General features: G+C 37.0%; 1 protein-coding gene and 1 pseudogene across 1 annotated transcript in view; one reads left to right on the plus strand and one right to left on the minus strand.

Moving 5' to 3' along the window:
• Positions 1-27,525, minus strand: part of KIAA0825 (KIAA0825 ortholog) — a 525,573-nt gene that overhangs the window by 403,821 nt on the left and 94,227 nt on the right. The gene's annotated exons all lie outside the window — the stretch shown is intronic.
• Positions 1-27,525, plus strand: part of LOC136403332 (small ribosomal subunit protein eS1 pseudogene) — a 32,923-nt pseudogene that overhangs the window by 4,726 nt on the left and 672 nt on the right.

Genomic DNA, 27,525 nt, shown 5'->3' on the forward strand with positions numbered 1-27,525 from the left:
AGAAAGACAGTGAGAGGCTGGGGGGAGGTGGGCACATACAGTTTGTGGGACATATCTAGGCCACAGCCTACCTGTTAGGTATGCTCTGTGAGCTAAGCTGCTTTTCTCTTTGTAAAAAGAATGGGGAAAAAATCAAAACTATAAGACTATTTCATGACATGTGAAAACTATGTGAAATTCAAGTTTCAGGGTCCATAAATAAAGTATAACTGAAATACAGCCACGCTGTTTTTTTATATATTGTTTATGGCTCCTTTGTGATACAATAGCAGAGTTGAGTGGTAGAGGCAGAGACTATATTAACTATTTGTCCCTTGGAAGGAGCAATAGCTCTGCACATAGAAGAACAGGGAGAACGCAAAAGAAACAGTCACAGACAAGCTGACACACAAAGGGAGAAGCCATGGGTAAAGGGGGTGGGAGGAGGAAGGATAACATGGAGATGAGGATAATTACAGTTACTAACATGCAGTCCATAATAAAATCTTTATCTCTTATTTATAATCTTCAGTGAAATCATAATGAGGAAACTGAGGCTCAGAAGAGGTAAGTCACTTATCAGTGAGGGACAAAGTCAACCTACTCTGAGAAAAACAGCAGTGACACCAGATTTTAAGTGAAGAACAAAGTATGGGGGTCGGGAGGCAATTTCTATGAGCAGTTTGAATCTGTATGAGCCATATATGAATAATATGGACAATTTTTGGCCATCAACAAACATCAATGTATACTTCAGCTAAAATTAGAAATCATCTTTTATTTTACTATTTCTTTCAAACAAGTCCTATCAATGATAATAATAGAAAATACTTATACAATGCTTACTATGTATGAGGAACTGTTGTAAATATTTTCCATATATTTACACTAATGCTCTAAATTCTGTGAGAAAAGCAGCAAAATTAGCATTTACATCTAAGTTATGAAAAAGTTAAATAAATTGCTCAAGGTCACCAAGCTCAGAAGTAGCTTTTGAAATGCACTATATTGGTATCAAGCTGTAGCAGGTGTCAGAAGTACCTGGAAAGCGGCTACCACAGATTGGCCCACCCCCTTCGTTTCTGAGTCAGTGGGTCTGGGGGACAGCCCAATGAGAATTTAGATTTGTAACCTGTTCTAGGTGATACTGTTGCTGCTGACGTGGAAATCACATCTGAGAACTGTTACTCGATTGGCTCTCTATTATTTCTGTGGATTCCCACCTACCTATCCTTTTCTCAGTTTTTAAGGCTTTGCCTGAGTAAAACTCTCATCAAAAATTACATGTGGATTCTCAGAGGGAAACGGTCTTCTTTGTGGTTTACTTATATTATTTTCCTGATTCAGATGACCTTACACATCACTAGACAAGTTCGATTTCTGAAACATTTCTCTCAAGTTAGTTTTCTGCTCAAAAACTTTATGCATAATTTAAACATAAAAGACTGGTTTTCAAGACTGTTGGTAATCTGCCCTTATGCTATGTATCACATCATTCACAGTTGTCCATTTATTTGACACCTTGGTTTTTGTCTGCCCAGCATTCTTTTTTTCCCTTTCTAGTAACAAGCTGATCCCTTGGCCAATCAGAGGTCTTCCTTGAGACTTTCTGAAGAGATGTTAACAGGGGATCTGTTAAGATGTGAGCAGGGGCACGCATCCTACTGAGCGGAGAAACTGGCCTGAGAATGAAGTCATTGTATTAGGGAGAAACCAAAACAACAGATGGTGAAATTCAGCTTGAAAGCTAAGTACAGGTTGTTTCGGTCTCCAGACATCCTCCAGTTTCCGTTCTTCCAGAGGTTTAATTGTTTAGCTCTATCTTGTGTGAATTATCACATTCTTGTTTAATCAATGCCCCCCCTTTTTTGGCAGAAGAGGAGGAGATGAGGAATGGAAGACAAAGACGTCACTCACAAGCTCAGGGTCCTGCCTAATGCCTTTATCCATAATCTATAGAGTAAGTGCTATGGGCCAGTTCCTGTTCTCCTCAGTTTCCAACAGCAGTCTCCACCACTGTTATCTCTGAACTGCAAGGGAAGCACTTTTTCTTCTAACTGTGCAAGGCCTACTCATCCCTCAGGGCCAAACGCAAGTCCAAATAATTCATTAAATTCTTCTAGCTTGCTCTTCCTTACACAAATGTCTCCCTTCCTTGAATTCCTACTGTACCTAAAGTCTTACACAAAACTTGACAATTAATTTAACATGGTATTACATACTTTTTCCCTTTTGTATTGCTTTATGGGTTAGTCTTTTTCATCCTAGATTTGAAGACACTACACTGATTTCTAACTTCAGAAAAAAATGCTTGGAGAGGAGGTTTTTCTCAAAGAATTATAATCAGCTGCTCCAGAGTTGAGCTGGGGGTGAGGGTGGGTGGTCGAGATTGGGTCTTGAGCCACAGAATAAGACATCTTGTTGCAATTCTCAGGGTGAGTATTGAGATGGGAGAAGCCAGACCTGAGAAACAAGGCCCCGGTTTCTTTCTCTTGTGTCTTCTACATGAACTCCCCATTATGTATACATCTTTTATTTACATTATTGGAAAGTACCGGGAAGTGAACACTTGTTCATCTCTTCCTGTTTTCTGCTATTCTAGATGCAGCCCATCTGTAACCAACACAGTTTATTTCATCTGGATCACCCAGGACAGAAGTCAGAAGGGACCCCCTACCTCCTAGAATCACTTTTTCAGAATCCTGCAACTGTTTATCTGCACAACTCCCAGCAGCTTTTCATGTATTCATATTTTATTTCTCATTCTGGATGGGAAGTACGGGTCTTCTTTTTAAAATCCCTATTAATTTTTGCACAATATTTTTTAAATAGTAAGGGCTCATTTAATAAGTTGATTAGTTGGTGAAGACATTACACCTCCAGATTCCGATTTATTCCAAGGAAATAAAGACAATGATTCAGTTAAGAACTACCCATTGAACCCCTGCCGTGTATTAGGCAGTGGACTGGGTGCTAGGGAAAATAAATAATACTTGCCCTCGAGGTGCTTAGATTCCATATGGGGAGACAGACTCCTAATTAGATATTTTAATAGGATATGCTAAGACCTTTGAGAAAGGCATATGGAGATGCCACGGGAGCATGGAACAGGGCTCTAGCTCAGAGACAACTTCCTAGAAGAAATGACACATGGGCTGTCATAAGGACCACTGGGAATTAGGCAAAGAAGAGGAGGAAGAGGGTAAGGAGGTAGGAGACAGCCCAACACAGAACTAGAGACTGAAAAATATGAGGTGGGATGAGGCATGAGACGAGGCTGGAGAAGGCTAGTGCTAGGTGAAGGAAAGCTTCGTTTCTAAGGCCACATCGCTGGGCTTTATGCTGACAGTGATGAGGAGCCATTGAAGAGCTTCAAACAGGAGAGTGCTTGCTGTATGCTTGGCAGATGTTTTAGAGGAAAATAATAAGGGTAAGGAATCCAATTGTAAAACAAAACAAAACTATTTTAACAGTTCAAATGAGAGGTGATAAAGACCTAACTTGGGCCTTGATGGCAGGAATGGAGAGGAGGCGATAGACTTGGAAATATTTATGTGGTGAAGCAAAATAACCTTGTTGATCATTTTGATGGTGAGGAAAGGGGGCAGACAGGGAAAATGAGTCATAGTTTCTGCTTGAGGAATATTATTAGCGGCATTAACTTGAACCAGGGAAAAGGAGGAGGGATCAGGGGAAGAAGCTCCGGCTTATTTGTGCTGTGTTTGAACTGCCTTTGGAACATCTAAAGGACCACATGAGCAGGCAGTTAGCTCTAGAAGCATGAAGCTTGGTGGGGGGGTCAGTGCTGGAGCCAGATCATGCTGTCATCCACTACAGTGACAATCACAGCCACGAGGATAAGCAAAAGAGATACCAGATATGTCTATTATTTTAATATAGTCTCATCATGACTTATTTATTTTAAAATGAAAAAAGTTAATACAGCACTTCCAGAGACTATTATATAAACCATTTTTTCTTTTTTTGTGTGTGACAGACAAGAATCAGACAGAGGGACAGATAGGGACAGACAGCCAGGAAGGGAAAGAGATGAGAAACATCAATTCTTCGTTGCGGCACCTTAGTTGTTCATTAATTGCCTTCTCACATGTGCCTTGACTAGGGGGGCAACAGCAGACGGAGTGACCCCTTGCTTGAGCCAGAGACCTTGGGTTCAAGCTGGTGAGCTTTTCTCAAATCAGATGAGCCTGCGCTCAAGCTGGCGACCTCGGGGTCTCCAACCTGGGTCTTCCACGTCCCAGTCTTACGCTCCATCCACTACGCCACCGCCTAGTCAGGCTATACGAAACATTTTAGAGATAAAATGAAGGAGTCAACAAGAAATTGATTTAAAAATAACAAATATGCAGCCCTTTATCATAGAATGGTTTAGGAACACCACATTGATAGATGATGGCAAATCTATCAGTTTAACATTGTCAGTTAAACATTATATATATATATATATATATATATATATATATGCATATATGTATATATGCATGTTTTAAATAATGATATAACAAAGTGCTTAGTTTGTGCCAGACATTATATATAATATCAATATTAATACTTAGACACTATGAGGTAGGTTTTATTATCATTTCCATCTTATAGATTAAATGACTGACACTCATAGATAAGCAACCTATCCAAGGCCACACGGCTGCCAAGTGGCAAAGCTGGAATGCAAAGCCAAGTCTACCTGGCTCCAAAACTCCAAACAGCATTAAGTTCCTTTCCTTCACCACACACGTCCCTTTGCCCAGGATGCCCCCTTTCTATGCCATAATAAGAGGGTATTTGACAAGAAAGTAATAACCCTATAATCCAGGAGGAGGCAGGCAAGCACAGAAATTTCAACTTTAAAAAAATCATAATGAATTGATGTTGAAAGAATACCTGCATCAATCTAGACATCCATGCTTCTGAATGTTTGTGTTTAGGGCCCAGTGAGTATATTGGTTTTAGAGGGCTATTTGAGTTGACATATCAAAAATTAAATTAGCTTACTCTTTGGCTCAGGAATAACACTTCTAGGATAAAACTTTCAAAGTTACTAACATGAGCATACAAAAAAAACTGTGAAAGTCTTAATATCTATCAACAGGAGTTCGTTAATTAAATAATTAAATAACATTATAATCAGACAACACAATAGCTTGCAGCCTGTAAAAAGAATTATGCAGAGCATTTTGTAGATATCGACACAAGAGGTCCATGATGTAGCAAGTTTTTAAAAATTGCAGAGGAATTTGTAGAATGTCGATACACAATACATGCACATTCATGAGTGTGGAAGGATACAAGTCAAACCATTAATAGGGATTAATATATGTGCTACAATTAAGGGTAGAGAGATGAAAAAGAGCTAACAATTTTTACTTGATACACTTAAAATATGTACATACATACACACATTTATATGTATATGTGTGTATATATATATATTGTATTTATATAACAGGGGGCATGCATTTTCTTTTGGGAAGAAAAAAAGATTTTTTTCTAAATCTAGTGAGTCAACAAATCTGATAAAATAAATTTAAATTTAGTCCTATGCAAATAAATTATGCTACATCTGTATTATGGACTATCATGGTGCTGCTGAAAGAAATGTCAGCCCAGATTGCACTGACATGGGTGGAGGTCATGAAATATTAATGAAAAAAGCACATTGCAGAACAGTATGTCTAGTCTGATCTCATTTTTTAAAATACACATTTATATTTTAATGTTTATATGTGCCTAACAAAATTCTAGAATATTCAACAAAGTGTAAATAAGACTGAGAATGGAGGGAAGGGATGTGAGGACTCCTTTCTCCTTAATATAGACTTGATGTTTAAGTTTCTAATGAAATGTATTACTGTGATAATTCTTTAATAAAATCATCCTAACAAAAGTAGTTCTAGCAGTAGATCACTTTATTTTCATTTTATTTCAGGTCTTAATTATTTGATATCATAAAATCTACAAAGGTATCTTAGAAAACATTTCAGAATCAGAATGCTTATGAAATCTATAATTTAGCATAACTTTGCATGTTTAATTGTGCATTAAGGACTGTACAAAAAGTAAAAATACCATAAATATGTTTTTTAAATCTTAGTTTTTCTTTTTCCCATTGCCAATGTAAATCTGGCCCTCTTCACATAATTTCCTAAATGATGACTGAGTTTCCTACACCACTTTCATGAATAATCTAAACAATCTCAATTTTATCATTTCTTTCCCCCGGATTCATATGAGGAAACATATTCAAGGCATTCATAAAGCTTTCATCTTTTACAAATTTGTATTAGTTCTGAGACAAACAAAGCAAACCAGGCTCCAGAAATGCTCCTGGTGTTCATTTTGGAAGTGGAACCACCTCCCCTCTGGTCCCACCTCCTCTCTCGTGACCACAGAATGTCGTTTTCCTCTCACTGGGAAGGTCCCTGGTGAGACCCCGCCACCCCACAGGCCAGGACGCAGGTCTCTGCCTCAGGGTGGTGAGGAGGAATGCCTCATCTCTGCTCTGGCGCCCTCCTCAGCGCCCATTGCATTCTGTCTGTCAGATTCATTCCTGCTGCTAAGCCCTCACTCGTGCCTTAAGCACTGCTCTTTCACTTCTTGGTTTTCTTTAGAAAAACTCAATTCCAAGAACCTCTCTGACTTTTCAGAAGAAAAGTCCTGCCATTTGATAGGCAAATACAGGTCTCTTCCAAATGAGGAAGAGTCCACTCTGATTTTCCCAGCCTTTGGCATCTTTCAGGGAGCTAGACGTGTCAAAGCCAGACTTCCTCACCAGTAGTCCCAAGTAGCAGGGCCCTGCAAGGGAAAGCTGTCAGAGATGCCGATGGTTTCCGCCTGGGTACCAAGGATTGTGATCGTAACATGGACCTAAAATTCAAAGGACTCTAAGGGAGAAGAGCTTCAATTAGTCAGCTTGCTAATTGTTCTAATTTTAAGAAATAAAATAAAGAGAATACTACCAGACCCTTAAGAATCTTATATAAGGCATTTATCTGATAAGATCATACTTCTCCAAGGTGTTTGGAGAAGAAGTATCAGAGAAGAATATTTGAGCAATAAATGGGAATTTCATATAAGGCTGAGGGTTGGCCTGTGGTCCTTGTCTCAAAAGGGTAGAGATGGTGAACAATACAGTGGAGTGAGAGTTGTCAAGTCCCCCCTTAATCACTGGTGGAGTTTGCTTTCACTGATTCCACACAAAAGGATTTGAAAGCAGCCATTTAACATTGTTTGGAGAGCCAAGATTTCCTGTATGCCAAAGTGAGATCTATATGCTTGGAATTCCTTCGCAGGCTGGAGGGCTAGATGTGATAAACTGGGAAAGCAGCTGTGTTGCTTTGTTTTTACCACAAAATGGGATGAGCGATTCCAAAGTGATATCAGATGAACAATCTGATTTTTGTGAGTGATTCAAGATGAAGAACAGATTTTATAAATTCTAACTATTGGGGAAAAAGTACAAATCTGTACGTTTTCTGAGAAAACACAAAACTATATTAATATAGCCTTCCTTTTTAGAATTTTCTTATATTAATTATAAATCAAAGTTAACATTTGGAATTACATCTGTGGGACATTAAAAAGTTAATCTCAGTACTCAACCCTTTATTTCATAGAGATAAAAACTTAAAATATCTTACAAGCCAATTTTCAAGATCAAATCTAAGTCATGGCATAATAACTAAGCATGAAATATGTCAACTTCACCACATCCCCAATAAAGATTAGATGCCCCAAACTGTGAAAACATAAATAACTAAGTAATTTTATTTGATGACTATGAAAGCTAATTACATGCAAATTCTTTTAAAATTAGTATAAAGAGGGTTATATCCATTTTTTTTAAAGATCGATTGTAAATTTAAAAACATGGGAATCAAACTATAACTCAATAGAGTCTTCAAGGTTTTAAAGAAAAAGGTCCAATTAATGATGAACATACATGTAAATAATCATACATAGGATAAACTCTAAAACAATTTAGCAGAAAATTCAGTTTATTACAAGTTAAGATTTCAATACAAAACTTTGCTATGGTATTGAGTAACCTCATGACATTTAATATTACTTTGCAGGGTTTGAAAAACACAATTAGTTATCAGCAATCAATTTGTTGACTCAGGTGTCCCCAGAAAGCATTTGCTACCAGTGGGAAAACAATGCTTATGCTCTAACTACTATTGCATACTTCATAACATGCAAATTAGCACTTAATTTTCCCTTTGCTTGCAGAATAATGATTTTTACCTTCACTTAATATAATAAAAGGCTACCTTTAACAATCAATTATTAAAAACTAGCTAATGACCCATAGATAACACCCATCACTCCATGAGTGCCTTACATATTCCATCAAGATAAATAAACATTACAATTTTAAAGCTCTGCTAGAGACAGTAAATACTATCATAAATACAGAATAGCTGCTTTGATTATTATAAAACTGAACATTTTGACCTTCGGTATGAACGTTTCAATCATAACAGTTTAAACTTGCATGTTGAAAAATTAGGGTATAACTTAAAATACTTAATATGGGATGCCAAAAGAGATATTAATTTCCATCAGGGAGATTTCTAGAGGCAAAGCATAAACAATAAAGGCTAAAAAGTCTGTTGCTTTTACATTTTTTAAATTTGCAGAGAGATATTTGGTAACGTGACCAATTTACTTGGTAGAGAAAGTAATTATAAAAGGTGAAAGCTGACTTCTAAATTTTGTCTATTGTTTTCAATTGCAGGCTCTAATCTGGAGACAACCTTTCTATTAAAATACATTTTTTTCTTTATATTTGTAGATCAAAGCACGTAATAGTAGTCAATATTGCTTCACTTTTACTAAATTGTGTAAATGTTATAATAGAATAAATCAATAAGGTAGGTAGGTTACCTAAGGATAGAATGTACACTTATAAAAAAAATTCTTCTCTACTGTCTAAGCCTAAAAACATGCTATACTTCAAACAAATGGGTTTGAAGTATAAATTTATGTAATCTGGGTTATGAATCAGATGATAATGTAAGTACCAAAATCTAGATATTCTAACTCATAACTGTGAATTTACAATGTATATATAATTTGTTTGTATGTATATTATTAATTAATATCATACACAGTAACAGCATGCCAAATAAATGAATACTATGTACAGTCAAGAAAATGAAGCCAAAGTACTTTCTAGTCTCAAGAGGAATTTAGGTTATCATTATCCAAAATTCTTAATTCTCATTTCTAATTAAATCTATTTAATATAAAAAACATAACAAACCAAAAATGTGGGCCAAAATAATTTAGATAAGTGAAACAGCAAATTGCTTGACAAGAAAATTGAAATATTCATATCAAACACTTAGAGGAATAAGATGACAAAGAAAGGACATAAATCTTAACTAAGGAACCCAATTTTTTATTTGTGGTTTGGTTATATAATGCAAGATAAAGAAATCATACATTAAGAAAAATTAATGGAAAGCTCAAGATTTAATGCTTATTATATAAATAAAAACAGAAGAAAGCAAAATTTGCTTTAGGTTAAATGAGCTGTTAAATAGTTTTATAAAGTAAAAACATGGCAATTTAGCAATTGTACATGGGGAAATTTTAAGGAGTAAATTTTCAAAGTAGCACATGCATAAGTCCCATTAGCAATAATGTGTTCCTCTGATCTTGGTGATATTCACTTTTAAGTGATGCCATAACTACTGTGACAATCCTGCATTTATGACAGCATTCATCTATTTGGGTCCCTGAAGACAGTGAACTTAAAAGTAGTGTTATTTTTTCCTTTGCATTTACTAATGATATATTTAGTTTTATAGCACTAGTCATAGATAGACTCTTTTTTATGTCTCACTGTGGTGTGTAATTTTTTTTTAATAACTGTATGTTTAAAATAATTAGTACTGCTGGATATAATTACTAATTTCCTAAAACTGAAAAAGGCAACTTAATATTTCTGCATAGCAGCTGTAATATACAATATTGCACAGAATTAAATTATTACAAACAGTGCCAGCAGTTTTCTATACACAGTTCTTAAGATAATTATAAAAAATCATCTTCATTACTGGTTGCTGGCATTTTTTTAACAGTTTAATTTGGATAGGTTACAAAATACATTCAAATCACATAGATATAATTACTGTAAACCTAAGAAGCTATAAAATGTTCCCAACCAAATCCCTTTGACCCTGTTAATGTTTGTTTCTTGTTAATCTAAGGCAAACATTGTTTGTAATGTACATTTGTTAAAGAATATAAAAAAGGAGGGGGTAAGGAAATCCCTTAACAGTTATTGATTCCAGCATTTACCGACTGAGAGTGAAGTGCTGTTTACAAAACAGAACAGATGCAGATGCTGACAAAAAGGTAAACAATTGTTGCATGGCTTCCTGCCAGCTCTGAACCAATATATTAAACTCCAAGTGAAGCACATTTCCCCTATGGATTGCACTTATTGCCACTTCATTTCCTATGTGCTCTGTCTCTCTATTGCAGCGCCTGGCACTAAGCTATTTCCAGTTCTCTGCTGACCCCTGAGGCCGGCTGCTACCACACACAGCCATTAGAGAAGGGAATTACATGTGTCTGACATGGCCTGAAACCAATTATTTGATATTTTCTTCAGGATGATGCCCAACTCTGTTGGGAATGAGCAATCATGAAATAATTTACCTCCTGATTTAATTTTTTCCTGCACAAATTAGTTGTAGACTGAGCTGGCTATCCACAGATGCCTGTGACATAGCTGTCTTATCAAGATGATACTTGAAATGAAGCAGTGGGGTCTGAAATGAATAGGTTAGGGAATCCTGCTTTAAAGAGGCATTGACAAGTTTATCAGATATACTGGTCACATGTATCTCTGTTGATTGAAAATGACAGAACCTTAAAGAACTATCAGGATAGCAGTGAGCCACAAACATGCAAACCTTATCAGGGTATTTAATGTTTCCAAACATCTGCATGATTTCTGGTTTCCTTTTGGTGTCCCAGAAACCTTGGCACATTATCAAAATTAAATGAAAAATAAAAAATCAAATTCACATTGATTCATGAGTGAGTGACCTTCACTAATCTGTATTTAGTAATTCTGGTTTCAGATATAGTCATAAATGTTAAGTATGTATTTTTCATGACTCAGATCCTTACAAGTGCTTTATATTTTGTTCTCTGAATGTCACAGAAATAAGGCAAAACACTAGATTATCACTCATCAATATACATAGAAAGCTTGTATAAATTTGCATATGTTTAATCCAAATAATGAAATATTAAGGCCAACTGCTCAAGCTCAATAATGACAACACAGTCTCTTTAGAGGGACTGACTAAACATAGGCTCTAACCAAATCTGTGCAGTCATTTCTTGTCTATAAAGTTGAACAAGGATTCTTTTCCTTTTTACATAATGATTCCACATTAAATCTTAAAGGGGCTGTAGTTGCTGTATTTTCCTATTTCTCTTCAGAGCCTGGGCTCCAATAACTAGACCCACGTACTAAAAACTGAACTTTATGGCTTTTGTAACCATGACTAAGAGAAATGATAAGAAAAATGCCCATTAAAAGTACACCCTGTTCAAAGAGCTGAAGGATTATGATTTTACTGTGCTACAAAAAGAACAGTAAAATGATGATTATAATTGATTTCAGTACAATTTGGAAAAAAGACATAGAAAGGCACTATAAAACAATTTTATCATATAACTTTCTCTCACAATGATCATTATAAAATTTGGAGGTAATTTCTCTTCTTTTCAGTATAGATTATTTCTCAAATTACAGTGTCTACTCCAGTAATAAGTATAATTAGCAGTTATTTTTTTGTGAATGGAAATGCTAATACTGAATTTTAAATTTATAGTAATTTCTACATTGTTGGACAGGAAATATAATGCCACTTATTCTAAAATCAGCTCAGTATGTCATGTTTTAAAAACATAAAGTATCAAAAATTCTAATAATTTAGTCTTATATTTCACTCTCATCATAATTACCAAACCTTACTAGATTCTCATCTCTCACAAGTTGTTCCATGCTACCTTGGTACTTCCTATTGTTCTGTTATGCTTAAACTAGTAATAATGTAAACTATATTTATCTAAATAATAGGCAAGGGATTTATGTTTATCATTCTTTGTAGAAAGAGATTTCAAAAACAGACATTGATCATTTTTGCAATATACTGTACTTCATTTAAAAAAAATTTTCATTTCCATACATGTGCAGTTTTAGATCTCCATTCAGTTAGCCCAACCATCAAAGCTTTTATGAATGTTTCGTAAGACTAGAAGCAAATTGAAAATACAAAGAAATAGAAATTCAATTTTAAGAAGGACAGAGACAAAAGGATTTTTGACTGGAAAGCCATTATGACTTTTAAACATTTTACCCTAAGCTAAGAATTATTTTCAATTTCCACATATGGGAGATTAATTGGTCTGACTGAAAGTTACCAGCAGTTTCTCCTGTATAAATAAATCTCTAAACAAAGACATCAGTCCATACTCAGAAAATGCCACTTTAGATAAAGAATTCTAACAGTCCCAGGTGTCAAAGACACAGAATTCCTGAGTTCAGAAATAATAGGTAGAGATGTTACATGACATTTATTTTGAGTCAAAAGATGTTTTATAACAAATTCTTGACTTCATAGATGTAACACTGATGGTAAAAAATTTTTGTACTTATGAATAAATAATGACAATGAAAATGTTCTATTATAATGTGTATTTTCCAAGTTGATTTTCCTACTACTATTCCACTGCAATCTCCAGTTATAAAAGATTCTATGTTTAAAGGAATCTTACCAATGTTTGTTTTCTTTTTAGCCTTTTCTTCTTGAACACTTATAAAAAATATATGTATGTTGGGTACTAATAACTGAATAATAGTATAATAACCAGAAGCCACATCTATGTTTTTTAAGAACCCATGGAAAAAATATGTTAATTAAACAGTAGCCTGGAAAATGACAATACAGGGTCTGGCAAAAGTAGGTTTACAGTTGTATGAAAAGCATAGTTTATGTTTTCATTATTACTTATTATTATATTATATTCCATGTGAACAGCTGTAAGCTTACTTCCCCCACACAATATGAAACAAGAATTTAGGGATCCATGTGTGTGAATGTGAAAACCTATAAATGTTTTTACATATATAAAACATAAGACTAAGAATTAGCATTTATTTTTATATTCATAAATTCAAGATATAGAGTAACAAATAATATTCACAGGAAAAAGAAAAATCCAAAAAAGTTTTAGGAAGGTTCCATAGTGAGTTAGCTACTCGCTTTCTATAGAATATAAACTTCTGGCTTGCAGCAATGTCATGTATATTACTTTTTCATATAATTTGTTCAACATAGAATACTAATAAAATAAAGCTGTTTACTTTTAGAATAATTTTATTCTAAACTTTTCAATATATTTATAGCAATTTTCATTCTGCTGTTAACATATAGTTTTAGACAATTTCTTTCTCCAGATAAAAATATTTTAAAATCTCAGTATCTTTATCCTTTCTCTTTAGTTTTTTAGTTTTAAAATTGTTATTGAAGGGAGAAAAGATGGTGACGGAGTAGGCTGATGTTCCAACTGCCACCTCCTAGAACCAAATTGGATTATAACTTAAGAACACTCATCTTGAAAAACCAACTTTGTACTAAACTAAGAGGAATCTATTCAATACAAACAAGGATCACCGAAAAAGCCTCACCAAGACTGGCAGGAAGGGCAGAGATGTGGAAAGGGCTGTCCCGCTTCCAGGAGTGAGCGGTGGCTGAGGGTCTGGACTCTCACTGCGGGGGAGGAGGGGGCGCCCTGAGAGGTATGGGTGCTCAGCCCCAGCCCCGGAGCCCCGGAGACTAGAAGAGGTGCCCAGACAATATTTAACTGTGAAAAGAGCCCTGTTTCTGTCCTCGAGAAAGGGACACACCTCTTGGATGCAGACTCCATTTTAAAGGGCCTGCTCAGAAAACCTCATTCACAGCCACTTACCCGGGACTCTGGCGAGGGAGAGCTGAGAGGACTGGAGTTGCAGGATAGAGTGTAAAGTTGGAGGCCCAGGAAGAGACACTGTGGGGGACCACCATTGAACCCCTATGCTGAATCATTCTCCAGTACTGCAGTCACCATCTTTCTTGGGGGGGAGCCACCCCCTGAGTGGCATCAGCCTGGGGAAAAGCAGCTGCTCCGCCCTCGGGAGACTCTCCTACCCCAGGGATGGCAACAGGATGTTCTGAGAGGCCAGGAAACAGTGATCATGTCAGTGACTCAGTTTTCTCATATTGAGACCAGAGCTCCCCCCACACTCTCCGAGTCTATGACTGGTGCTTCCACCTCACAAGAGACTCAGTTGAAACTGTTTGGAGAGGGGGCAGAAAACACATCTGGGTCTCAGAGGCCACACCCACCAGACTCCTAGGGCCCCACCCTACAGATGACTGTGAAAAGTCTGGACAGACTGACACCTGGGGCCAAGGGGTTGAGATACACCCACTACCCTTCCTAATTGTTGGATTGCCGCAGGCTCTAGACTCTAGCAGAGGTTTTTTCAGTGGTTGAGCCCAACAAGCAGCCAGCAAACAGGCTGCAGGAGGAGGGACTCAGGGAAACTTGGCTGTTTGAATGGGCTTTTCCTCAAGCCCAGAGTGGGTAAGAGACAGCCTAGGAGTGCAGCTGGTATTTCCACGTACACCTGTGCCTAGCAAAGGCAGCCACAAACTCTGAACTGCTTGTAGCTCCAAGAAGGTTGCTGAGGGCCAGTCATGGACAGTGTCTCTCACTGGTCAGCACTGGATTCCTGCTCTGGAGGCCCAGGGCTGGCACATCCAGGGGCCAGCTGCAGAAAGCATTGGTTCAGGAATTAACAACCCTTGCTAGAGTGGTATACTAAGGAAAAGCCCCTCACACCAGGCCCAGCTGAGGTGAGTTCCACTCTCTTGTGATCAGCACAGGGACAGTGGCTCACGTGCATTGGATAGGGTGGAGCTCCATAGTCAGCCAGCCTGGGCACTGGATATTCTGTCCTGCTGGCTAGATTCCACAGGGGGAAGGGAGAGGCTTGGAGCATGGACATTTAAAGTGTGGGTCCCTGTGAGTCTATTGTTGGATCTAGTTGAGGGGCTTAGCCACCTTTGGGAGGGGCACAGTCAGCCCTAGGAGAGGACTCTCTCTGTCTTACTCCCTGAGACCAGGGTCTCAACAGCTGAAAGAAGTTCTGCAAGAGGGGACTGTCAGTCCCACTCAATCTGAACCTGCTGTTCACCTTGTTGGGGAGAAATGAAATTTGAGTATCCAGCACTGGCTGAGGTATCAAGCTCTGGAGTAGGGGCCACATTCCTGTACTGAGCTCCTGACCAAGAGTCTCCTGAAGTAGAGGGTCCCACAAAAGTTGTATTCACAACCGCAGCTTCCCTAAACCCACCAAGTGTGCAAACTGTAGAAGGGTTGGTTGGGTGAGGGCAGTCTGAACCCACACTACAGTCTTACTACAGAAGACTCTGTGGGAAGACCAGGCAGCTGCAAGAGGAGGTGGAACAGCTGAAAAGTGGAGACAAATTTTACAGAGCTTGGGGCTTTTAGGGAGCTGTCATCATCTCTAAGCAGGAGGAAAGGGATCGTTATACAAAGGTTGGCCCCTCCCACATTACCCAGACAGAGGAAACACAGACACAGTGAAAAGTGCAGTAGTTGCAGACTGGTAGCCCACAGCAGGTAAAAAACAACGGCTGACACCAACGCAAGAAGAACTAGAGCCAACACTACTGGTAGTTAGTGGCAGACAGCACCAACCCTAGACTCAACTACTACACAAGCAGCACACCCAAAGGAGGAGTCTAGCAGGCACCAGACACTGTGGAGAATAAACACACCCAACACGTCAGACATTGCACAGTGTGTAATACACATAATTAAGGTTGACACTTAGAGACAGACAGCCTGAAGGGATAAACGTACCACAAAAAGACCCAACTAAATCTAATACGCACATACAACAAAGGGAGAAAATAGTCCCTTCAAGAAGCATTCCTAGAACAAGGAAAACAAGTGGCCTAGAGGACAGTACCACCGAGCCCATCTTCTTCATAAAGACCACACAAAAATTTGAAAGTCAGAAAGCACTACCTAATACACAGACAAAATGGGCAGACAGAGAAATGTGACCCAAATGAATCAACAAGAGATATCCCTAGCAAAAGAAATGAATGAGATGGATGTAACCAAAATACCAGATGCAGAGTTAAAACAATGATATTTAGGATGCTCAAGGATCTTAGAGAAACAATGGATGGACATAATGAGCACCTAAATAAAGAGATAGTAAGCCTCATAAAGGACATTGAAATTATAAAAAAGAACCAGTCAGAAATGACAAATACAGTATCAGAAATGAAGACTGCACTAGAAGGAATTAATAGCAGACTGGATGCAGAGGATCAAATCAGCGATTTAGAGGACAAGATAAATGAAAGGACGGACGCAGAGTAGCAAAAAGAAAAGAGGCTAAAAAAGTCTGAGGAAACTCTAAGAGAGTTCTGTGACAACATGAAGAGAAACAACATCTGCATCATAGGGGTTCCTGAAGGGGAAGAGACTGAACAAGCAATAGAGAACCTGTGTAAAGAAATCATAGCTGAAAATTTCCCTAAATGGATGAAGATAAAACTCACACAAATTCAAGAAGCATAGAAAGTTCCGTTAAAGAGGAATCCAAGAAGGCCTACAGCAAGACACAGCATAATTAAAGTGTCAAAGTTAAGAGACAAAGAAAGAATACTAAAAGCTGCAAGAGAAAAGCAGTTAATTACCTACAGAAAAACCCGCAAAAGGATGACATCTGACTTCTCAACAGAAACACTTGAAGCCAGAAGGGACTGGAAAGAAATATTCAAAGTGATGCAAAGCAAGAACTTACAACCAAGACTTCTTTATCCAGCAAGGCTATCATTTAAAATTGAAGGAGAAATAAAAAGCTTCCCAGACAAAAACAAAAAACAAAAAACAAAACAAACAAACAAACAAAAACCTCAAGGAATTCATTACAATCAAACTAGTACTGCAAGAAAAGTTAAAGGGCCTGTTGTAAAAAGATCAAAGACAAAAGAAAACCAAGAAAAAGAGGATTGTAGATTTAAAGAATAAAATGGCAATAAACAATTGCATATCAATAATAACCTTAAATGTAAATGAATAAAATGCTCCAATCAAAAGACATAAGGAAGCTGCATGGATAAGAAAACAGGACCCATACATATGCTGTCTACAAGAGACCCACCTCAGAACAAAAGATACACATAGACTGAAAGTGAAGGGATGAAAAAAGTATTTCATGCAAAAGAAAATTTAAAAAAAGCTGGGGTAGTAATGCTTATCTCTGACAAAATAGGCTTTAAATCAAAGGCTATAGTAAGGGATAAAGAAGGTCACTACATAACGATAAAGGGAGCAATCCAACAGGAGGCTATAACCTTTGTAAATATCTATGCTCTTAATATCAGAGCACCTAAATATATAAAGCAGATTTTGATGGACATAAAGGGTTAGATCAACAGCAACACTATAACAGTAGGGAGTTTTAATACCCTACTAACATCAAAGGATAGATCCCCCCGACAGAAAATTAACAAAGAAACAGCAGCCTTAAATGATACATTAGATCAAATGGACTTAATACATATCTTCAGAACATTTCACCTCAAAGCAGCAGAATATACATTATTTTCAAGTGCTCAAGGTACATTATCTAGCATAGACCACATTATAGGACACAATACAAGTCTCAATAAATTTAAGAAGATTGAAATCATATCAAGCATCTTCTCTGATCACAATGGCATGAAACTAGAAATCAGCTACAATAGAGAAACTGAAAAACATTCAAACACTTGGAGGATAAATAGCATGTTATTAAATAATGAATGGATTAATAACAAGATCAAGGAAGAAGTAAAAAAATTCCTTGAAACAAATGAAAATGAACATACAACAACTCAAAATGTATGGGACACAGCAAAAGCAGTCCTAAGAGGAAAGTTCATAGCATTACAGGCATACTTTAAAAAGCTAGAAAAAGCTCAAATAAACAACTTAACTCTGCATCTAAAAGAACTAGAGAAAGAACAACAAATAAAGCCCAGAGGAAGAAGAAGAAAGGAAATAATAAAGATCAGAGAGGAAATAAATGACATAGAGGCCGAAAACTCAATACAGAAGATCAATGAAACCAAGAGCTGTTTTTTTGAAAAGGTAAACAAGATTGATGAACCTTTAATCAGACTCATTAAGAAAAAAGGAGAAAGGACTCAAATAAATAAAATTAGAAATGAAAGTGGAGAAGTAACAACTGACACCACAGTAATACAAAGAATTTTAAGAAAATACTAAGAAAATCTATATGCCAAAAAATTGGACAACCTAGGCAAAATGGATAAATTCCTAAAGACATATAATCTTCCAAAACTCAATCTGGAAAAATCAGAAAACCTAAACAGACCGATTAAAACAAATGAAATTGAAACAGTTATCAAAAAACTCTCAGGAAACAAAAATCCTGGGCCAGATGGCTTCATAGGCAAATTTTACCAAATATTCAAAGAAGAACTAACACCTATCCTTCTCAAGCTATTTCCAAAAATTCAAGAGGAGAGAAGACTTCCAAGCTACTTTTATGAGGCGAGCATAATCCTCATTCCAAAACCAGGTAGACACTACAAAGAAAGAAAACTATAGGCCAATATCCCTGATGAACTTAGATGCTAAAATTCTCAACAAAATATTAGCAAACCAGATCCAGCAATACATGAAAAAAATCATACATCATGATCAAGTAGGATTTATTCTGGGGAGGCAAGGCTGGTACAATATTCACAAATCAATAGATGTGATTCATTACATAAACAAAAGGGAGGATAAGAATCACATGATAATATCAATAGATGCAGAAAAAGCATTTGTTAAAATACAGCACCCATTTATTAGCAAAACTCAGCAAGGTGGGAATACAGGGAATATACCTCAACATGATAAAGGCCATCTATAACGATTAAAAGAAATCCTCTTAAGATCAGGAACAAGGTCAGGGTGCCCCCTTTCACCACTCTTATTCAACATAGTTCTGGAAGTCCTAGCCACAGCAATCAGACAAGAAGAAGAGATAAAAGGCATCCAAATTGGAAAAGAAGAAGTAAAACTATCATTATTTGCTGATGATATATACTGTACATAGAAAACCCTAAAGTCTCAGTCAAAAAGCTACTAGACCTGGTAAATGAATTTGGCAAGATGGCAGGACATAAAATTAATATTCAGAAATCAGTGGCATTTTTATACACCAACAATAAACTGTCTAAAAGAGAAATTAAGGAAACAATCCCCTTTACTTTGCAACAACAACAACAACAAAATATACCTAGGAGTAAATTTATCCAAGGATGTAAAGGACTTGTACTCGGAAAATTATAAAATAATGATAAAAGAAATCAAGGAAGATACAAACAAGTGGAAGCATATACCATGTTCATGGATAGGAAGAATAAACATCATTAAAATGTCTATATTACCCAAAGCAATCTATAAATTCAATGTAATTCCTATTATCATACCAATGGCATACTTCAAAGATATAGAACAAATATTTCAAAAATTTATATGGAACCAAAAAAAAACAAAACCAAAAATAGCTTCAGCAATCTTGAAAATGAAAAGTGGGAGGTATCACACTTCCTGATATCAAATTATACTACAAGGTCATTATACTAAAAACAGATTGGCATTGGCTTAAGAACAGGCATACAGATCAATGCAACAGAACAGAGAACCCAGAAACAAACCCACACCTTTATGGTCAATTAATATATAACAAAGGAGGTAAGAGCATAAATGGAGTAAAGACAGTTTCTTAATAAATGGTGTTGGAAAAATTAGACAGGTACATGTAAAAAAATGAAACTAGACCACCAACTTACACCATTCATAACAATAAACTAAAAATGGATAAAGGACTTAAATGTAAGTTGTGAAACCATAAACATCTCAGAAAAAAACATAGACAGTAAACTCTCTGATATCTCTCATAGCAGTATTTTTGCTGATTTATCTCCAAGGCAAGTGAAATACAGGACAGGATGAACAAATGGGACTATATCAAACGAAAAAGCTTTTGCACAGTGAAAGGCACCATCAACAAAGTAAAAAGACAACCCACACAATGGAAGAACATATTTGCCAATACGTCTGATAAGGAGTTAATAAACAAAATTTATAAAACACTTCTAAAGCTCAACACCAGAAAGGTAAACAATCCAATTAAAAATGGGCAAAAGGGCCCTGGCCGGTTGGCTCAGTGGTAAAGCGTTGGCCTGACGTGCAGGAGTCCTGGGTTTGATTCCTGGCCAGGGCACACAGGAGAAGCACGCATCTGCTTCTCCACCCCTCTCCCTCTCCTTCCTCTCTGTCTCTCTCTTCCCCTCCCACAGCCAAAAGTCCATTGGAGCAAGGTTGGCCCGGGCGCTGAGGATGGCTCTGTGGCCTCTGCCTCAGGCGCTAGAATGGCTCTGGTTGCAGCAGAGCGACACCCCAGATGGGCAGAGCATCGCCCCCTAGTGGGTGTGCTGGGTGGATCCCGGTCGGGCGCACATGAGAGTCTGTCTGACTGCCTCCCCGTTTCCAACTTCAGAAAAATACCAAAAAAAAAAAGGGCAAAAGAACTGAATAGACCAGGGGTCGGGAACCTTTTTGGCTGAGAGAGCCATGAACGCCACATATTTTATTTATTTATTTATTTATTTAATTTTTTTTAATGGGGTGACATCAGTAAATCAGGATACATATATTCAAAGATAACATGTCTAGTTTATCTTGTCGTTCAATTATGTTGCATACCCATCACCCAAAGTCAGATTGTCCTCTGTCACCTTCTATCTAGTTCTCTTTGTGCCCCTCCCCCTCCCCCCTTCCCTCTCCCTCTCCCCCTCCCCCCATAACAACCACACTCTTATCAATGTCTCTTGGTCTCACTTTTATGTCCCATCTATGTATGGAATAATGCAGTTCCTGGTTTTTTCTGATTTACTTATTTCACTTCGTATAATGTTATCAAGATCCCACCATTTTGCTGTAAATGATCCGATGTCATCATTTCTTATGGCTGAGTAGTATTCCATAGTGTATATGTGCCACATCTTCTTTATCCAGCCATCTATTGGTGGCTTTTTGGTTGTTTCCATGTCCTGGCCACTGTGAACAATGCTGCAATGAACATGGGGCTGCATGTGTCTTTACGTATCAATGTTTCTGAGTTTTTGGAGTATATACCCAGTAAAGGGATTGCTGGGTCATAAGGTAGTTCTATTTTCAGTTTTTTGAGGAACCACCATACTTTCTTCCATAATGATTGTATTACTTTACATTCCCACCAACAGTGGATGAGGGTTCCTTGCCACATATTTTAAAATATAATTCCATGAGAGCCATACAATGACCCGTGTATGTTACACATTATCCAATAAAAATTTGGTGTTGTCCCAGAGGACAGCTGTGATTGGCTCCAGCCACTTGCAACCATGAACATGAGTGGTAGGAAATGAATGTATTGGAATACATGAGAATGTTTTATATTTTTAACGTTATTATTTTTTTTATTAAAGACTTGTCTGTGAGCCAGATGCAGCCATCAAAAGAGCCACATCTGGCTTGCGAGCCATAGGTTCCCGACCCCTGGAATAGACACTTCTCCAAAAAGGACATACAAATGGCCAATAGGCATATGAAAAAATATTCAACGTCACTAATCATCTTAGAAATGCAAATTAAAATCATAATTAGATAGCACTTCACACCTGTCAGAATGGCGCTCATTAACAACTCAACACACAATAAGTGCTGGTGAGGTTGTGGAGAAAAGGGAACCCTCCTGCACTGCTGGTGGGAATGCAGACTTGTGCAGCCGATGTGGAGAAGTGTTTGGTGTTTCCTCAAAAAATTAAAAATAGAACTCCCTTTTGACCCAGCTATCCCACTTTTAGGAATATATCCTAAGAACACCAAATCACTGATTCAAAAGAAGATATGCACCCCATGTTTACTGCAGCATTGTTTACAATAGCCAAGATGTGAAAACAGCCCAAGTGTCCATCAGTGGACGAGTGGATTAGGTACATATACACAATGGAATAGTACACGGCTGTGAAAAAGTAGGAAATCTTACCATTTGCAACAACATGGATGGACCTGGAGATTATTATGCTAAGTGAAATAAGCCAGGAAGAGAAAGAATAATATCATATGATCTCACTTATATATGGAATCTAATGAACAAAGTGAACTGAAGAACGGAATAGAGGCCGAGATGGGGTCACAGGGACCAGAGGTCACAGGGACAGCTGTCAGAGGGAAGGAGGATGAGGGGATGGGATCAGAGAAAGTAAAGGGGTTAGTGAAACTATATATACATAACACAGAGATATAGATAACAAGACAGCAAATCCCAGAGGGAAGTGGGGAGGAAGTTAGTGGTAAGGAGGTAAAGGGGGTATGAAAAGGGACACGGGGTGGGGGATGAGGGAGTTACATTCAGTTCGACAGTTGAATCCATGTAAACACAATAAATTAAAAATAAAAAAAGTCTCAGAAAAAATTGTTATTGAATGGTTAATAAGGTATATAAATCTCAAACTGACCATGACTCCTGATAAGAAACCAAACTGTGAGTCATTTTTTATCTATCATTCTTAGTATCTGAATGTCATAATTAGGGAATGTAACAAGGGAAATATTCTTTTTACCTTTAGGAAGAATAGACAGGTATTCAAAGGTGGGAGGAAGTTAATAATTGAGTGCAATTTAGTACAGTATTTGCTAATTGTTGCTGTATGGAACCAAAAATATTACTCAAATTGTATCCATTTTCTCTCTTACAAAATATATGTTCCATATTTCTTGCCCTACTGTCTTTAGAACAAATATTCAGAGGCTTCAAAACATTTAATGGTGAATAATTGAGTCAGAAAAATAGGATCATGCATCAGAAAAGGTAAAAGTAAATAAATATATTTGCGCATATGTGTAATACCACATATCTACTCAAGCACATAACCACACCCTCTTATGCATGTACACATTCAGTCATTTATCTCACAGTTTTTATTCAAATAAATAATTTTTGGATTACACAACCTTTAGTAGAAAGACCTTAACAACACCATCAATTCCTCAGGGAAAAAACATTCTGTTAGACTTTTTGCTTATTTTCTCAGAAGATATTGATAGGGTGGAAAGACACTTATTTGTTGTGTCTCAAATTTGATTTGTTAACCAGCCAAATGCCTTTCTTTTTTTTACCGACAAAACAAGAACTAGAATTGCTACGTTCTCTCATTTCAGAGTGGTTATATAGCAAAGATAAATCAAAAACCAAAAATGTGGAAGCACCGTGCAAACCTAGCGGTGTTATTAATCATAAAAACCTAGAAATATTTGCTTCAATTATTTTAGTAACTTAGTTACTTTTAGCTTAACTCTAACAAAAAAGCTTATATGTAAGCAGCTTGTTTGCATCTCTAAAAATAAGAATCTCCATCTATATATACTTTTTATATTAAGTCAACTATTAATGTTATTATTTTCTGTTTATGTATAAATATGTAAAGCTTGGGTATTTTCCCCAAATAATCCCCAAGTAGAAAAGCCAGTGATGTAGCTTGGCACTCCATCACAGTTCCTCCCAAAGTTCAAGTTTGTTTAATTGTATATGCTGAAAAAAAAATCAGGATCTGTGACTAAAATGGGAATTACTATTCAATTATATAAAGATTCTTTATATAATAAAGTGAATTTATTTAGCAAAAGACAAAGTCACAGTAGTTAGGAGAATAAGTTGGTCAGAATTCAGAATGGACTTAAATCCTAGCTGAGGTATTTCCTAACAGTGGAACTTTGGGCAAGCTACTTAACTTATCCAAAATCAGTTTCCAAATCTAGAAAATGGGAATAATATAAAACTTTTTAAAGATGTGGCAAGAATCAAATAGTATACTGATGGTAAAGTGCTTAGCATGGTGTATGGTGAATAAAATGTACCTGAAAAACAGTATCTCTTATATAAATAAATTGACATATTTATAAATAGATAAGGAAAAATGAAGGTGATCAATAGCAAAATATTAACAAAAGTTCATGTTCAACTCATGTTTTAAGTAGTATCTTTTGCAAAATATATACTTTTTGAAGTATTTTCTACAAAATAAAACCTAAGCTCTTTGTGCCTTATCAAAACTCAAGAATCAGAACGGCTGAGAATGACTTTCAACACGAAAATCCCTGTCTTCTTAAATGGCACAAAGAATGTGTTCTGTCCTGCTTACTACTATACAAAGGATGAAATAAAAATGAATAGTTCTAATTTTCTTCCCTATCTCAATGGTTCACCTTGTGCACTTCTACTGTGGAGAGAGCAATAGCACAAAAAAATTACATTGAATGGAGAATGCACTCCTCCTCAGACAAAGGAAGATGAGCTCCCTTCTCTCTGCTATTGGCTTGGTCATCCTAGCATACTCAAGGAGAAGAAGCCTTAAGAAGGCACTGAACATGCCACTTAACAGAACTGGTAGGAAACGCTCTAGCACCAATTGTACCAAAATGCAAATCATCACTTCTTTCTTTACATGCTGAACAAAAAAATCACTAAAATTATTTTCAAATGTTTAACATGTATAATTGTTTCATTATAATATGGCTTGTGAAATTCTCACCCACAGACTCTTAGGACAGGACCAATCTTCTATGCTTTACAGGGCTAATCCTGAGTCTTTCCTTTTGTACATACACAGGGATTTATATGGATAGAGAGATGCTTTTTGGGTAAAGTATTTTCCTTGCCTACTTACTGTCTACAGCCTTGCAGAAATAAGCTGGTTCTTTTCTAGGTCAAAACACAAGTCACGCCTGACCTGTGGTGGCGCAGTGGATAAAGCATCAACCTGGAAACACTGAGGTTGCCAGTTCAAAACCCTGGGCTTGCCTGGTCAAGGCACATATGGGAGTTGATGCTTCCTGCTCTTCCCCCCTTCTCTCTCTCTCTCTTCCCTCTCTATAATGAATAAATAAAATCTTAAAAAAAAATTCTAAAAAAACCCCACAAGTCACTATTAAATCCCTGCCTTGCATGCTAGAGAAAAGGCCTATGGATTTCTTTTCAATCAGCAATACAAAATAATAATTGCATTTCCAGTTGTCTGTGATCTTAATTTATAACAATCTGATTAAAAACGCTCTTGCAAAAAATTTAAAAGAAAAAATGAAACAAAACAAAAACACTTTGTTTTGGACCAAATGGGAATCCCAAACGAGAATTACTAGGAATAGCTTCAGATGTAAACTGATAGACTCAACTTCCTGTTTTTGCTTCATAACCAACATTCCTTCTCAACCATACCCTCATAAAAAAAAATCCAACCATAGAAGGTGGGCAGTTTTGACATTGCTATTTTCATATTTCACTTGGGGAAAAAAAATCACACAGATAAATTCTAAAGAAGCTTTTGTATCTGCTACTGTGGCATACAAAGCCACGTGCTTAGTCAGTTAATACATCTGTCCTGTCAGCAGAGAAAATAAATGTGGCAGCTTCCAGTGACAAATTATAGGCCTAAAATCGGGTTCTGGAATGATTTCAATGTCACTTACAGAGTCATAAAAAGTTTAGAGTTAAATAGTCCTTAGATATTACCTATAATAACCCCTTTAACTTATTAGAAAGAGGCAAAAAGGTTAAATAACTTATCTAAGGTTACAAAACAAGGAGGTGGGAGATTCAGGACCAGCACCATGACTTTCAATCAAGTACACTTTTTACTTTCTGCAAGGAAAGTAATTGTAAACAAGAAATGCACCAGTATTTTACTTAAAAATAGCAATTATGATAAAGAAGTGAGGGACAGGGGAAAGCTAATTAACAATTTGCTATACCATTTTTAATAATGATATAGCAAAAAATGCTGAAACTATTATTTTTAAATAATTGAGATAGCTGAATAAAGATACTAGTTTCGCCCTGGCTGGTTGGCTCAGCGGTAGAGCGTCGGCCTGGCGTGCGGGGGACCCGGGTTCGATTCCCAGCCAGGGCACATAGGAGAAGCGCCCATTTGCTTCTCCACCCCTCTCTGTCTCTCTCTTCCCCTCCCGCAGCCAAGGCTCCATTGGAGCAAAGATGGCCCGGGTGCTGGGGATGGCTCCTTGGCCTCTGCCCCAGGCGCTGGAGTGGCTCTGGTCATGGCAGAGCGACACCCTGGAGGGGCAGAGCATCGCCCCCTAGTGGGCAGAGCGTCGCCCCTGGTTGGGCATGCTGGGTGGATCCCGGTCGGGCGCATGCGGGAGTCTGTCTGACTGTCTCTCCCTGTTTCCAGCTTCAGAAAAATACAAAAAAAAAAGAAAAAAAAAAAAAGATACTAGTTTCTCTCAGCTTTCCCCTCATTTACTGTTTTGTATTACTTTAAATTCCAGCTTCTACTACAGCAGTGGTTCTCTAAGTGTGCACCAGGGCACCTTGGTGTGCCCTAGAAGATTTCCAGGTGCGCCCTATGGTATTCCAGAGAAATATGTGCCTTTTGGAGACCAAAACAGCAACAGGGTTTTTGGAGTTTAGATATTTAGAGACAGAGGTATGTGTGGGGAATTGGCTGTAAGCTGACAGTCTGCCCAACCCCCCACCTCACTTGCCTGATTAGGTTGCAAAAGACTGTTAAACTGTGGTGCTGGATTATTTACACTACCCCCATGTTCCCCGGAAAGACTGGAGGCAAGTTTCTTCTATCTTTTGTTTGGTGCAAAGTTAAGATGATATGTATGGTGGGGGTTTTCTGCACTCAACACAATTAAAAGTAAAAAGAGAGGAATTCTTCAATGTATTGATGAGAAAATGAGAGTTTGCCTTTCAAATATATGCCCAAACATTGAAGAAATCGCTAGGACACATCAGGCTCATGTTTCTCATAAACACAAGAATGAAAAAACTTAATGCATTCACACCAGGACCTGCCAAATTTACTAAATCTTACTAAGAATGTATCTATATATATAAAAAGATAAATTTTTTGTCTTTTTTTATTTTTTAACCCCTCTTTTCTACGAATTCTAAAAAGCATAACTCAAAAAATGTAATGTAAAAATGTCTTTTAATGTCAGAATAAATTTAATTTTGTCATATTTATTTCATTTAATTACCATAAAAGCACACTTGGACTTTATTTTTTCTTTAATATTTGACTTAATTATTATAACATATTTCTAAGAAATTTGTATATAGTGCGCCTACAATTATTTGTAGGATTTTAAATGCACCCCAACTTCAAAAAATTTGAGAACCACTGCACTACAGTAACAAGCATAATTTCATTAGAGAGCTACAGGGGTCTTTACTTCTGTCTTAGTAAACAACAGTGAAGAGATGCGGTGTCCCTCCAGGAGGCTTGGTTTGCTCTATAACAATATTCAAAACAAATGCTTCTTTTTGCATGCATTTTG

Source organism: Saccopteryx leptura, chromosome 4 (assembly GCF_036850995.1).
Source record: "Saccopteryx leptura isolate mSacLep1 chromosome 4, mSacLep1_pri_phased_curated, whole genome shotgun sequence".
NCBI classification, from domain to species: domain Eukaryota; kingdom Metazoa; phylum Chordata; class Mammalia; order Chiroptera; family Emballonuridae; genus Saccopteryx; species Saccopteryx leptura.